Source organism: Taudactylus pleione, unplaced genomic scaffold (genome assembly GCF_031769625.1).
Source record: "Taudactylus pleione unplaced genomic scaffold, aTauple2 ptg000068l, whole genome shotgun sequence".
NCBI lineage: Eukaryota > Metazoa > Chordata > Amphibia > Anura > Myobatrachidae > Taudactylus > Taudactylus pleione.
The window spans coordinates 3,540,278-3,553,800 of record NW_028284470.1 but is presented as its reverse complement, the minus strand read 5'-3'; the positions used below and the strand labels follow the sequence as shown (position 1 = coordinate 3,553,800).

Genomic DNA, 13,523 nt, shown 5'->3' with positions numbered 1-13,523 from the left:
TTCTGTGCTGATTTGCGGTTGGTGACGCACTATTGCTCAGCCGCCAGATGGCGTCTTCTGTGCTGCCGCCTACGCTAATTTGCGGCAATGGGCTGGCAGATTACAGTTTTCTGTATGTCAAGCGAGGAGCACTTCCCACACAGTGCTGCGGTAGATGACGTTATGAGCATGGGAGCAAGTCCAGGGGTCTGGGGGTGCAGCAGGAGAACTTAACTCCAGCCCCGGACATACAGCATTTGTACATATTGGTCTCCTTACGCACTGAATAGTGTATTATTATACAGTTTTAATAGTTAACTCTATTGATGGTCTATAGCAGTGCACCCCTAACAGTGCATGTTTTCCAGATCTTCTAGGTGGGGCACAGGTGTATTTATTACTGGCTGTTACATATTAAAAGCTCCACAGGTGGTGCTAATTATTTAATTTGTGATACTGAGAACATGCAGCGCTAGTAAAATTGTATTATATTACTATTTCTATTGTGCTCATGGTGTAGTCTGTGGAAGGGGGTTTCCAGGCAACCGGAAACCCCCACTGCGTTTGCCTATGGAAGCCCCAACCTCAAAGAACCCACGGACCTTCCTATTTTACCGGCCAAAAACCATTGCAAACACTCTATTAAACGGGCATAAGCAGAGCCGGATTTAGACCTCATGGGGTCCTAGGCAAGATACCAGTTTGAGGCCCCCCTCCCTCAAACAAGCCATTGCTCTTTATTTGCATTCCTGATTCATGCAAAGCATCCCCTAACTCAACCCTAAACTCAAACCTGACCCTAACCATAACCTCTAACCCTAACCGCTAAACCCTACACCATCCCTAATGCCCCAACTCAAACACCTAATCTGACCCTAATATCCTAACCCAAACTGATACACCAACCCTAATACCTTATCCCTAATACTATAACCCAAACTAAACCTAATGCCCTAAGGTTATACTCCTCATTATCCATTAAATATATCACATAAGCCTGAGGAGTGCTAAGGATTAGAAGGTAGCTGCGAGGTGGCATCTGCAGTGGGGGCTGTGGTGTGGCCACGCCCAGTATTCTGTGTGACTGTGCTCAGCTGAGTACAATGATGGGGATGAGTCATCACCATTACACCCCCCCCCCTTTTTAAAGTAGACTATAGGATTTATTTGTCATGAGTGGTGTCTGTGAGTTACCTGTCTCAGGTGGTGATCGGGTTTCAACGGAGGCCGGCATGACTGGAATCACAGATAATGTAAATAGCTCTATTTACAAGACTTGGGTAGCAGTGAAAACTGCCTTTGATGATAAATGACAGGAACTGGAGGGACCGGACTGGGACCGGCAGGAAGACTTGTTGAATTGAACTGATGAACTGAGAACTTAACTCTGGACTGGAACAACGTGGACTGAACTGATGAGCTTGGAACTTGACTCAGGACTGGAACAACGTGGACTGAACTGATGAGCTTGGAACTTGACTCAGGACTGGAATGTGACAATGGCTGAAGGGAAGTCAGGTAATGCTGAGACGAGGGCTAAACAGGGTAATCTGGAATTACTATGACAAAGGCTAGAACTCAGGTGCAGGCTGGATTGGATAATAGGGAATAACAGGTTTCAGGAAGGAATGGGTAGGTTTGGGGATTTGCAGGCTGGACAGGATAATTGGGAATTTTAGGTTCAGGGAGGGGAGTAGGTAGGTAAAAGGGACAGGAGTTGATCCACAGCAGGAAGCAAGGCAGGGTGACACGATGCAGGTTTACAGAGTGCCAGGGACCAACCAGGAGTAGGACTAACAGCAGAGCACAGGCCAGGTATGCTGTAACAGGACGTCTGGATGCTAGGTATTACTGTAGCAGGTTTTCGGGATGCACCAGGGGTTGCTGTCAGCAGGCTTACTGGATTGCCAGGTTTGGCTGTAACAGGTTTTCTGGAAGCACCGGGGGTTGCTGCCAGCAGATTTACTGGATTGCCAGGTACAGCTGAAACAGGTTTTCTGGATGGCGCCAGGGATTGCTGTAGCAGGTTTCAGGGACAGACTTGAATGCAGAAACAGCATGAACCATACACCACGGGAAGACGAGATGTTCAGGCCCAGAATGCTATCAGGAGAGGATATATATACCATGGGTCTGGCAGCAATTGGTGGATACGGACTGGTGGTCTGGTAGTAGCATTCTGATTGGTGGAAGGCACAACATGCAGAGGGAGTATTCATCACTGCAGCTCTGAGAATCAGATCCACCCCTGTGATTCCAATCAGGGCTAGCAGTGCTCACAGACAGAGGAGAGGCCAGGTGCAATAATCAGAGCAAATCCTCCAGGCAAATTACACACACAGATCCATGGGGGGAGCTGACAGGTGTAAGTCCCAAGGCAAAAAGGTGACAACTAGACAGGGTCGTGACAGTACCCCCCTCTTTATGGGTGGACTCCGGACACCAAAACAAAAACTTTCTTCAGACATCTTCCCAATTCTCAATTTCTTGGGATACTTGGGGCCAAATGTAATAGGGTGAGAGTTTAGAAAATGTGAGAGTTTAGCAGTAAACTCTCACATTGGTTGAGTTTTATCTTCAAAATGGGAAAACATCTGAATGAGATTTTAAATCTTGAGAGTTTTTTAAGTCTAAAAAAATATGCAAGTTCACTCTGTTACTTTGTTTTTGGACTCTATTACATTGGCAAAGTTTAAAAAGTGTCAGAAACTCTCACTTTTCTAAACTCTCACCCTATTACATTTGGCCCTTGGAGTGGAAAGTCTACAAAGGAGATAGTTCAAGACCTTCGCCGATTCTTCTTTTTGCTGCGAGAACGTTTTGTGCCAACCAACAGACCAGGAATCTTTGGTAACTCCTGTGGAAATATGTGGCTGGGAAGGACAGGATCAGAATTTTGGGAGGAACAGTAGCAGAAAGGGGACAAGGAGGTGTGTGCACAAGTCATGTTCTGGGTTACAGATTCAAAAGTACTGCTCTCTTAGAATGCCTGGAATTCGGCACGCTGGCCCTTGAAAACTTGACCTTGTTCAGATTTCAGAGGAGTGGAGGACGAATTCTTGGTAGCACAAACAGAGTGCTTGGACAATATTTTGGAACGGAGAACTTCGCTAGAATTTTGGTTTACAGGGTAAGGACCAAATTCTTTGACAACAGCTCCACTGAAAGTCTTTATATTTTGAAGCATTGAATCTTTGGAGTTGTAAATAGGGGCAACCCAGTCCCTAGCTTTACCTTGAAAAGATGAGATAAGAAACTCTACAATATTATGACTCCACATGGCAGTGAAGAATTCATCATACCGAAGAATTGTTTCAATAAAGCATAGTATTGAGTTAAGTCCCCATCAAAATAAATGCATGGTGAAGTATCTGACAAATCCTGTGTGTTCAAGGATTGTGGAGCACTTTCAGGTGCCTGGCAGGAGGAAATTTGAGGATGCTCTGATTGATGAGGAGTCGAAATAACTGAAGCTGACCGATGTTCGGAATTCAGACCAATTGATGGAACTGGAAGGAGTCCTGGGGAGCTAGAGACAGTAGCATTAACAATCAAAGCTGAGAACAGACTACAGAGATTGTCATCTTCTGGAACAATATATGCAGGAGATGGTGAACAGGAACCATAATCAGATTTTGTAGCACAAGACACTTCTCCCTGATAACAGGAACTTGAGACCCCCTCCTGGGGCGCCAGACTTGAGACCCCCTCCTGGGGCGCCAGACTTGAGACCCCCTCCTGGGGCGCCAGACTTGAGACCCCCTGCTGGGGTGCCAGACTTGAGATCCCCTTCTGGGGAATGGGACTTGAGACCCCTTGCTGGGGTACGAGATGAAACCCCCTCCTGGGGTACGAGACTTGAAACCCCCTCCTGGGGTACGAGACTTGAAACCCCCTCCTGGGGTACGAGACTTGAAGCCCCTTCCTGGGGTACGAGACTTGAAACCCCCTCCTGGGGTACGAGACTTGAAACCCCTCCTGTGAGTGGGCAGGACTGCATTATAGTATAGTATATTACAAGTACCTAACATGAAAATACCATCATCCTGGATTGATGTACTAATAATATCATAATCATCATAATGTATATTACTATATGCTTGTAATACAAGGCAGTCCCTGTCCACTTCCCAGACCCCATCTACCATAAAAAATAAATCCAACATAATTCAATCTATATTAGAGAATAGCACAGTACTTGACCCTACCTCATACTTACCTACCTTTCAGAATCTCTTCCCGGGAGAAGCCCGGGTAAGAGAAGCAGCAGGGGGCCGATGGGGGCGGGGCCTAATGAATCACATCATTAAGCCCCGCCCCCTCGCGGCAAAACTGCCACGATTGGGTAAAATTTACATAGGGGCGGGGCCAAATGCTGTGATTCATGCAGAATCACATCTTAAGCCCCGCCCCCTTCACGGAGACCCGCGATCGACGCAGGTATTCTCCTCATTCTGCCCACTTCACTAGGAAGTGGGCAGAATGCGGGAGAAATGCCTACCCTTCCGGGGGTGCGGGGGATTACCTGAAAAATCGGGAGCCTCCAGCGAAAACCTGGAGGGTAGGCATGTATGCCCTACCTGCCTGGCTGCTGTGATTCCCTGAGATCTGGATCCTCAGTCACTAATACCCCTTTTCCACCTAAATTCCGGGTCTGACCCGGAGTTGGAACAAAGTTCCTATCCGGATCAGACCTGGAATTTTGCCGGCGCTGACTCGGGATATTCCCAAGTCAGCGCCGCTCACACCACAGTCGGGTCTGCATAGACCCGGCTTTTGCGGAGTGAAAGTGGACGCTTGGAGATGACGTCATCTCCAAGCGCCACTGAAGCCGGACCAATCGGCCGGCTAGCAGCGCACTCCAGGTCTTCGTGACCCGGAGTGCGCTGTTCCCATAGCAGGGTTTCACGGGCTACGCCCATGTTAAACCCTGCTAGTTACCTGGGTTGGATTGCCGGGTCACTCGACCCGGCGATCCAACCCTCTGCCCTTTTACACCAGGGAGCTGCCCTGGTTAACCCTTCAAAAACCCGGGTTTTAGCTCCGGTGTAAAAGGGGTATTACTCACTCAGCCAGACTCTGCCTTGGCCTGTCCCTCTGCTCCTCGCTGGGTGCCGCAGATGAGTGCTGCTGGTGGCAAGCTGCAAGCCTGGCAGTCAGTGGCAGAGGCTGCTGTGCTGGGGATGGGCTGGAGCTGGATGGGGATGGTCGGGGGACCCGGTGACCCTCCTCCTCTCTTATGCACAGTCACTCTGTGACAATGCAGACAGCGGCGCTGCAGCGGGACTCTATAAGCGGGTTCTACCGGCATCATGCGGTACTCGTACAGTGCTCTTCTGGGAGCATTTTGACCAGCCAGATTTCTCTGGGAGCATTTTGACCAGCCCGTCTAGGGCCCTACTAGTCAGAAGGGGCCATTTACGGGCACCTTGGAACTAGCGGGGCCCTAGGTGAGCGCCTAGGTTGCCTTGTGGGAAATCCGGGCCTGGGCATAACTTATCATGGCTGCTGTAAGGACTCCTCTGCAATCAGAGCTCTTAACAACCACAGTACATCTGGCAAGCTGCTGCCGTGGAAAAATATATATCATACCAGGTCTGGAACACAGATTTGGACCCCATGGATCTTCAGAGAAAGCCAGATCCAACCAAACTCCCCATGATTTATATAAACTTATCTGGAGCTGCTCCAAATATCAAAATATCCCCCCTCCCCCAATCTAGCAGCTAGCAACCTGTGTTGTTCCTTTTTAACCATTTATTTGGCAAGCACAGAAAATTCCAAGGAAAAAACATTTTTTTAGCAAATAAGATTTCTGGAATGGTGCTACATGTTTTTTTTTTAGAAAATAGATTTTCATTATTCATGGGAAATAGAACCTGATACTCTTCAGTGAAAATATAGATTTTTTTTAAATATCTTTCTTTATTGAAGCCTCAAAAAAAGAAAAGGTATAGTGCAAGGAAAGAAATTCAAATGTCAATTGCATAATGTTCAAGATCAGAGTAAAAATTATTTGAACACTATTGCATAAGTGTAGTTCAGAACTCATGTTACTTAACGACTTTACCTGTAATTACCCCACCTTCATTTCCCTTCTTTCCCCTTCATACCCCCCCATCCTCCAATCAAGTCTAAAGCTGCATACACACACACGATTTTTTTAACGATTATCGTTAAACGATATCGTTTAATGATAATCGTTTGAAAAAATCGTTCACTTTCTGAGTCAAACGATGAACGATAATCGTTCATGCGCATCCATGTTTGTAGTTCAGTCAGACTTGTCAACTGAACGATTTTCATTAAAGGAATATGCAAAAATCGTTTGTAGTTCAAAAAAATCGTTCATTACACTTTAAAAAATCTGACAGATAATCTGACAGAAAATCGTTCATAAAATCGTTCATAAAATCGTTAATAACAAAATCGTTGTGTGTGTATGCACCTTAATGGAGCATACACATGGTCAGATTTGTGAGATCTGTCAGATGAACGATTTGAACGATTTTACCAAAGATTTGAACGATTGAACGATTTTTGACTGCATTAAAGTGAATGGAATCGTCCAAGTCTGACTGCAAACACATCAGATGTCAGATATCGTTATCTGACCATCGGGAACGCGCATCGTTCATCGCCCATCCTTCAGGCATGTCAGATATGTCAGATTTTCCTTCAGATATGAACGATTAAACGATTTTTTAAATCGTTATCGTTCAGATCTGAAGAAAAATCTGACCGTGTGTATGCACCATTACACATAAACAAAATAAGGAGTTGGACTGGACTGAATATTTAAAGTCAATGGAGGTCCGATATTTTCTGTCATACCTCTGATGCTGCCCATCCACTAGACGAGCTGAAAACGACTGCACGATTAATCGTGCAGTCGTTTGTCAGTCTATGAAGAGCCTGCACTGAATGAGCAGTCATTCAGTGCAGGCTCATCAATCATCTGGCAACATGCTGAACCTGACTTATCAGGTTGACCAGCATGTTTGCCCGATGATAGATGTCCAATACAACCAATGACCAGCGTGCACGCGCATCGCTGGTCGTATTAGACATTGAACTGCACGATTTGCAAACGATTGCCAAACGATTAATCGATAATGACGGTCCAGGGAATGAGATGTGCAACGCTCTAGCAAGATTACACGCAGTTGTGAAACCCACCTGTACATAGGTGTGTATTTTCCTGGTGTAAACTACTGACCTTTTTAGTATTCTGCTGTGAACTGGTAGAAAACGAACACGTCCGGATAGTCGATGGCTGAGTGTGCATATCTGTATTGCTTTACACCCAGCATGGTATTCAGTGCTGTTTTATTATACTTCTTGGCATGGCAAAATAAAGTATAGATAACGATTCCCACTGCAATTTATTATTAATGCTGCCTCCCATCTCATTTCTTGACACTCTGTCAGCCCCCTAGATATGATTAGGTTTTGAGATAATAGATAATGATTAGGTATGAGATAGATAGATAGATAGATAGATAGATAGATAGATAGATAGATAGATAGATAATGATTAGGTTTGTGATAGATATACGATAGAGAGAGAAATAGATAATGATTAGGTTTGAGATAGATAGATAGCTATGAGATAGTTAGATAGATAGATAGATAGATAGATAGATAGATAGATAGATACTGTAGATATGACTAGGTTTTAGACATACATGCCTACTCTCCCGGAAGTCGTGGGAGACTCTCGATTTTTCGGAGACACCCCGCACCGCCCGAAAGAGTAGGCATTTCTCCTGCATGGGGAGAATTTCCGCGGCGATCGCGGGTCCCCTTGTAGGAGGCGGGGCTTAATTAGGTGATTCTGCAAGAATCGCATCATTTGGCTCTGTCCCCTATTTAAATCTGTGCGAATCGCGGCAATTGACCATTAGGGGGGGGCTTAATGATACAGACTGTCATGTCCCGCCACCCAGCTGCTAGATAGATAGATAGATAGATAGATAGATAGATAGATAGATAGATAGATAGATATTATCTAGAATGCAGGGCTCTAGATCATGCTTGCATACTTTTGAAAAAGCATTTCAGGGAGATTGTGAAAACAACACCTATGAGCGTGCACGCTGACAATGAGGGAGAGTATGCAAATATAACTGAAAGGACCTGAGTTACATAAGATTATATATTTTTGTTGTTGTTGTTGCAAACCCTTCAAGCAGTCACCATATGCAGTTGGCACAGAGAGCATCATGCCAAGTGTAAATCACATATGTGTCATTCAGTGTATTTCCACTCTCACAGTCTCATCATTGGCTTACCCAGTAGGGCGGCCGGGCCAGCTTTTGTTGGCTGATGTAGCCTGTGACGTCTCCACGGGGTGGAACAGAACAAGGATGAAGGCTGGAAGGTTTTAAACAGCAGACTGCCGGGAGAGAGAGAAGCTGGGAATGTATCCTGGGTGCTGGAATACTGCGGGGAGCAGCAGCAGTCGCCTGCAAGGGGGAGGATAGCAGCCAGCAGGCAGGAGGAGGAATAGAGCAACCTGCAGGGGGGGGCATCCATTGCACCGGATCCTGACTGCTAACAAATCCCCGCACATTGCTGCCAATATGGGGAATACAAACCTGGATGGTGCCTGGGATTATTACAAAGCGCCCAGCCAGCGCTGCTGCCCCGTTCTGCCACGAACAGGTAATTACTGACTGCATGTTGCGACTGTGCGCAAAGAAGGGAGTGCAGCGCGCTATTACGCACGCAGGGCACGGACCTCTAATCTGCCACGATCAGCTCATTTACCACTAAATCCACTGATTTATTTTATTTATTTTTTATTATAATCCCCCCCCCCAAAAAAAAAAAAATATATATATATATATATATATATATATTCTTTTTTTTTTTTTTTTCAGTTTAACCTCATATATATGGCAGATCTGCATTTCCCAAAGCCGTGGCTGTGTATTTATTATTTTAACTGTCTCAGTCCTCTGTCGCTGGTTTAAATGCCACAGTTCTTGACAAGGAGGTGGTTTCAGAGTGGAAGGTCTCAGGCTGCTGTATAGAAACAGGAGGAGTTTTCAGCTGCCCCTAATGGAAGAGAAGGGCAGCCTTATACAGTGGCTGCTCATTTCTTCTGCATGCATTCCATGCTGTGAGTGGTGTATTAGTTATATTATTAACCTAGATCGCCTCTGCATCAGTGCATGGCATTAAGATACCCATATGTTCCATAGGAATAGCAGCACACTTGGATAGAAGCTCTGGGTGACCTAACAAGATATGTGACTTCCTGGCCATGAAACCTCTTTTAATTACCAAGAGAAATGTCTTGTGTTGGGAACAGAGTACACTTACTACACCCATTAATCAGATCACTGTGATCTGCCCACTAGGGCTAAATACATTGAATTAGTGCTAGTGCTTATAGAGAGACATTGTAAGGATGTGGGATGCATGCTTCTGTGAATTACATGCTGTGATGTGCAGCATTTGTCAGATCATAAGACCCTTGTTTATGCTTGTATGTAACATTTCTTTGTGTATTGTATCCTGTTCCATGTTGGTAAAGCAGGGGGGGGGGGTGTAGGGAAATAAGCAGCAGAAAATGAAATAACAGCTTGAATAAAGAGAGCTTTGGATTTGCAGCTGTGTGTGTGTGTGTGTGTGTGTGTGTGTGTGTGTGTGTGTGTGTGTGTGGCTACTTTGTGTCTGATATGCCCACTTGCATTTCTATTTCCCTCTCTCCTTGCAATGCAAAGCTGTGACATAAGTTTACAGAGCAGGTGACTAGCATATGCTGCACAGCACTAAGCAGGAGAGTGTCAGGGAAAGGGTTAACCGGGCCTGTGACATAGACCATATAGTGGTGTGGATAGCGCCATCCAGAGGCGTTGCATGTTGTAAGATCACTGTAGGCACCAAGTGACAGAATGCACTCAGCTGTTCCCTCAGGCTGGTCAGGTGACTGGCTTGTTGGGTAACAGGGAGGCGGGGGTCCTGTGTTGTGCCCCCTTCTGTCACTTTTTCTTTTATCCAGGCTGTTTAACCCTTCAACTCCAGTGAGCCACCCAGGAAAGGGACTAGTGAGTGTGTAACATAAACTGTAGAAGTAGTTTTGCCATTGTGACAAGCATCCTGTCCAAACAGACTTTTATTTATGCACCCTCTATTTATGTTCCAATGCCCTAAGGGAATAGGTTACACCCATCTATTTACTATGCAGTTGCAGTCTTGCCTGCTACGCCTTTTGTGGTGAAATATTGCATATGGTATGCGTGTTCTCAATTAAGATAAAATCATTTTCTCCCATACCTGTGTGGTATTGATACCTCTTGCTGTATACTAACCCAAGTCTGTGCCACTGTAATAGCAGGAAACGTAATACAGTACTTAACGTATAAAGTACTTATATGATAAAAGCAGAATGAGGCTAAAATGCAAATGTTCAAATAATAGTCCTATTACTTATTGCCCGTAGAGCTTACTATTTAAGCCATGGGTGACTTAGTGCTTGGGTTCCACATTACATGAGAATTTACTTGATAAACAAACAATCTTGATCTGTTTGGACCATTTTTATTTTCTGTCAGCTGTTACGTTCTATTATCATACGTCTATATGATTATTCTATTTTGATTATTTGCCTAGGAGACGGTGCTGTACTCTATAGTGTGTGTGTATGATTTGTATGGACACAATCCTTTCATATGGCTTTCCCAGATTATGTCAGCCTATTGCAATCTAAAGAACATAACATTGGATTTCTTCCAAAAACATAAATCAGCGATACATTTATTTTGTTAAGTAGATGATCATTTGTTACTTTTACAGAGCTTGGCTAAAAGATTGTATCTGTTGTACTTGAATCAAATAAGTACATTTTCCAGTTTACACTGTAAAATGACCCAACCTAAAAGGAGACAAGGTTTGTAGCGATATAGGTAAATTAAAGTGCATATTAATTGGGAGAGTGTTTTTTTTGTTGTTTTTTGGCTGTATTTTGTATTAATTTTTGCTGCTATGACTAGTTTTAAACAAGTTTTGTTCATTTTAATTGTCGTAGGATGTTGCTTTTTTAATTATTCTTATTGTAGTTATTATTCACACTTCTAGAAGTCTGTGCTGCACTATTGGAGAATCAATCAGTACCCCACCAGCTGGCAATTTTTTGTTTTTTTAGTATGTCCTTACTTGTGTTATCTAGAAAATAACTTGTTTTCTAATTAATAGTTTGTCACTTTTTGGTGTCTCTTACATGTCCATTTTCCTCTCCTTTTCAGCGACGCAGATCAGGTTTCACTGTCAGTTTTACTCAGCCCTGGAACACTAGATTTACTGGCTCCAGCAGAGTCAACAATATCCCAAATAGTCATGAATGTGTGCTTGTATCGAATACTCTTTTCACACTTGCTGCAATAACCCAGATTATTGCACGTGAACGCGCAGCAACCCGGGTTACTGTGCAGTGTGAAAGGGCCAGGTTGAAATAAGCCAGTTGCGCGACCTGGCATTTCAACCCTTGTAACGAGCAGGGTTGAACACTGGTTCAACCCTGCTCACTGTGCAGTGTAAATGGGTAACCGGGGTCGATGCAAACCGGTTCCCGTTCATAGCATAGAAAGGGCTGGTGCTTGGAGAGGATTTAATCTCCAAGCGCCGGGTGGAGCCGCCAGTCTGAAAGGGGTATCAGTTGGGTGGCACCCGGGATGGACCCGTGTACAAAATCTCGAGTGCAACAGGGTATTGCGATGTGAAAGTGGGTATAACCCACACATTTAACACCACAAAAACGCAAACCCTTACTTTGTGCCAATTATTTTGGACACCATTGTATCTGGTGGTAAACAAGAGGTAACAGTAATACACCTTGTGTAATAGTGAGATATTGATAAGGCAGGATATTATTGATTGCTGTTACCTGGAAAATACATGAAAGTAAAGCATTAATGGAAAATGGAAGTTTACATTATAAATATCAGGTTTAAGGTAAATGGGACTAAATATATAATAATGTATAGGCTGGGAAAATCTGAATACTCTGCTCTATATATTTCTTTAAATTTGTGATATGATATAGGTGGGCCACTTCCAGATTTATACACTTTGCATAATGAGGCTTTTAGTCTGTAAAGTACATTATCACGTGATTTAAGTTATCCTTATTCTCCCCTTACTGGAAATTGCGTCTTACTAGGTTCAGTTCTAATCCCTCTTTGTAATATCTACTGTATATTTTGTTTCCTGCACTTTATTCTGCTTGATAGCGGTATAATATAGATCAATGAGACTCGTATAGACCCTTATTAGTATATTGCTCACACTACTATGACTCTTAATTATTGTGTTGAACGTGATGCCACCTAATCTGTGGGTGTAAATTGGTTTCTTTTTTTCGTCCTGTACCGTATGTTCTACACAAGTCGGCTGTCACCTTTACCATATGGAATCTCGCTCCTACCCTACGGAATGCCCTCTACTAGATAAAGCTTATCTGTTTGTTCTTATTCTAACCTTCTGGTCCATGCTAACTATCCAGGGAGAGGTTTTATAGTGAGCGTAATACTCAGTGCTTTTTTTTTTTTTTTTTTTTTTTTTGGTGGTGGTATCCAGAAGTACGTAGTCACCTTTTTTTAGCTTGTTTTTTAGTTCTTATAACGAGTTCCAGAATTGGGAAAAAATTGGTGAAATTAGAAATGAATTAAATCGACATCTGCGCACTTACTGAGGGGGCAATTCAATTGTTTTATCGTGGCCTATCTCCCCGCTAAAGTCATAGGAGATAGGGGGCGATATTCAATTGTTTATGGGCACCCATGCTTAATTGCGCCCAAAGAGATGGGGTTTTGCCGCGTAAAGCAGCTAAACCCGTTTAATGTCCTGTTTCTGGCACCCAAATAGCAGTTTGGATGCCCAAAACCAGGACTTATCACACATTTTTGTTCGCTACCTCAGGAGGCTTCCATCAAAAATCCCGGAGCTGGCGACTCGCGCCTGAACGAAGCAACAATTGAATTAGAGTCGCCGGCGAAAAAAATTTGAATATCCCCTCCCCAAGAGTGTGGAAGATATTCTAAATCCTAGAAAAAAAGCAGTGGTCATACTTAAGTCTGCACTTATTTATTAACAGTAGCTTACATAACGGCAGCGTATTCCGTGTCGAATTACAATTGCCATTTATATGTACATTTTAACCATACATAGAAGGGGATGTTACTTATTTTCATGAGATGATCTCTTGCACCAAAGTTCTTCTTTATTTTTGGAATAAAGGTCCTGCATGCAAAAAGTGCACTTCTAAAAGCACGCGCTTTAGTAAATATACCCCTGAGTGGCTTTAACCACAGCATTTTAAACATCAATACTATTAAGTGCAAAACACATCTGATTGCACGTGATAATATCAGTGTTTTCAATTCTGCTGGCAAAAACAAGGTAAGCCACCATTCTGTAAATAAACCCCTCTTACACTGTGGTGTAATAAGGAGATGTATTATCCGTGATTAGCCAATAGGGATTGCTCAGACAGTGACCTCCTCAAATGAATTGAACATATGACGCCAGGTGAGACT

At 43.8% G+C, this 13,523-nt stretch overlaps 1 protein-coding gene across 1 annotated transcript in view; it reads left to right on the top strand.

Annotated features, from left to right (window-relative positions):
* The first annotated feature begins 8,394 nt into the window (after window positions 1-8,394).
* The window catches only part of PRLR (prolactin receptor), a 41,281-nt gene continuing 36,152 nt past the window's right edge, over window positions 8,395-13,523 (top strand). The window contains exon 1 of the mRNA XM_088466967.1: window positions 8,395-8,646. The gene's annotated coding sequence lies outside the window, so the exon portion shown is untranslated. The remainder of the gene's footprint in view (window positions 8,647-13,523) is intronic.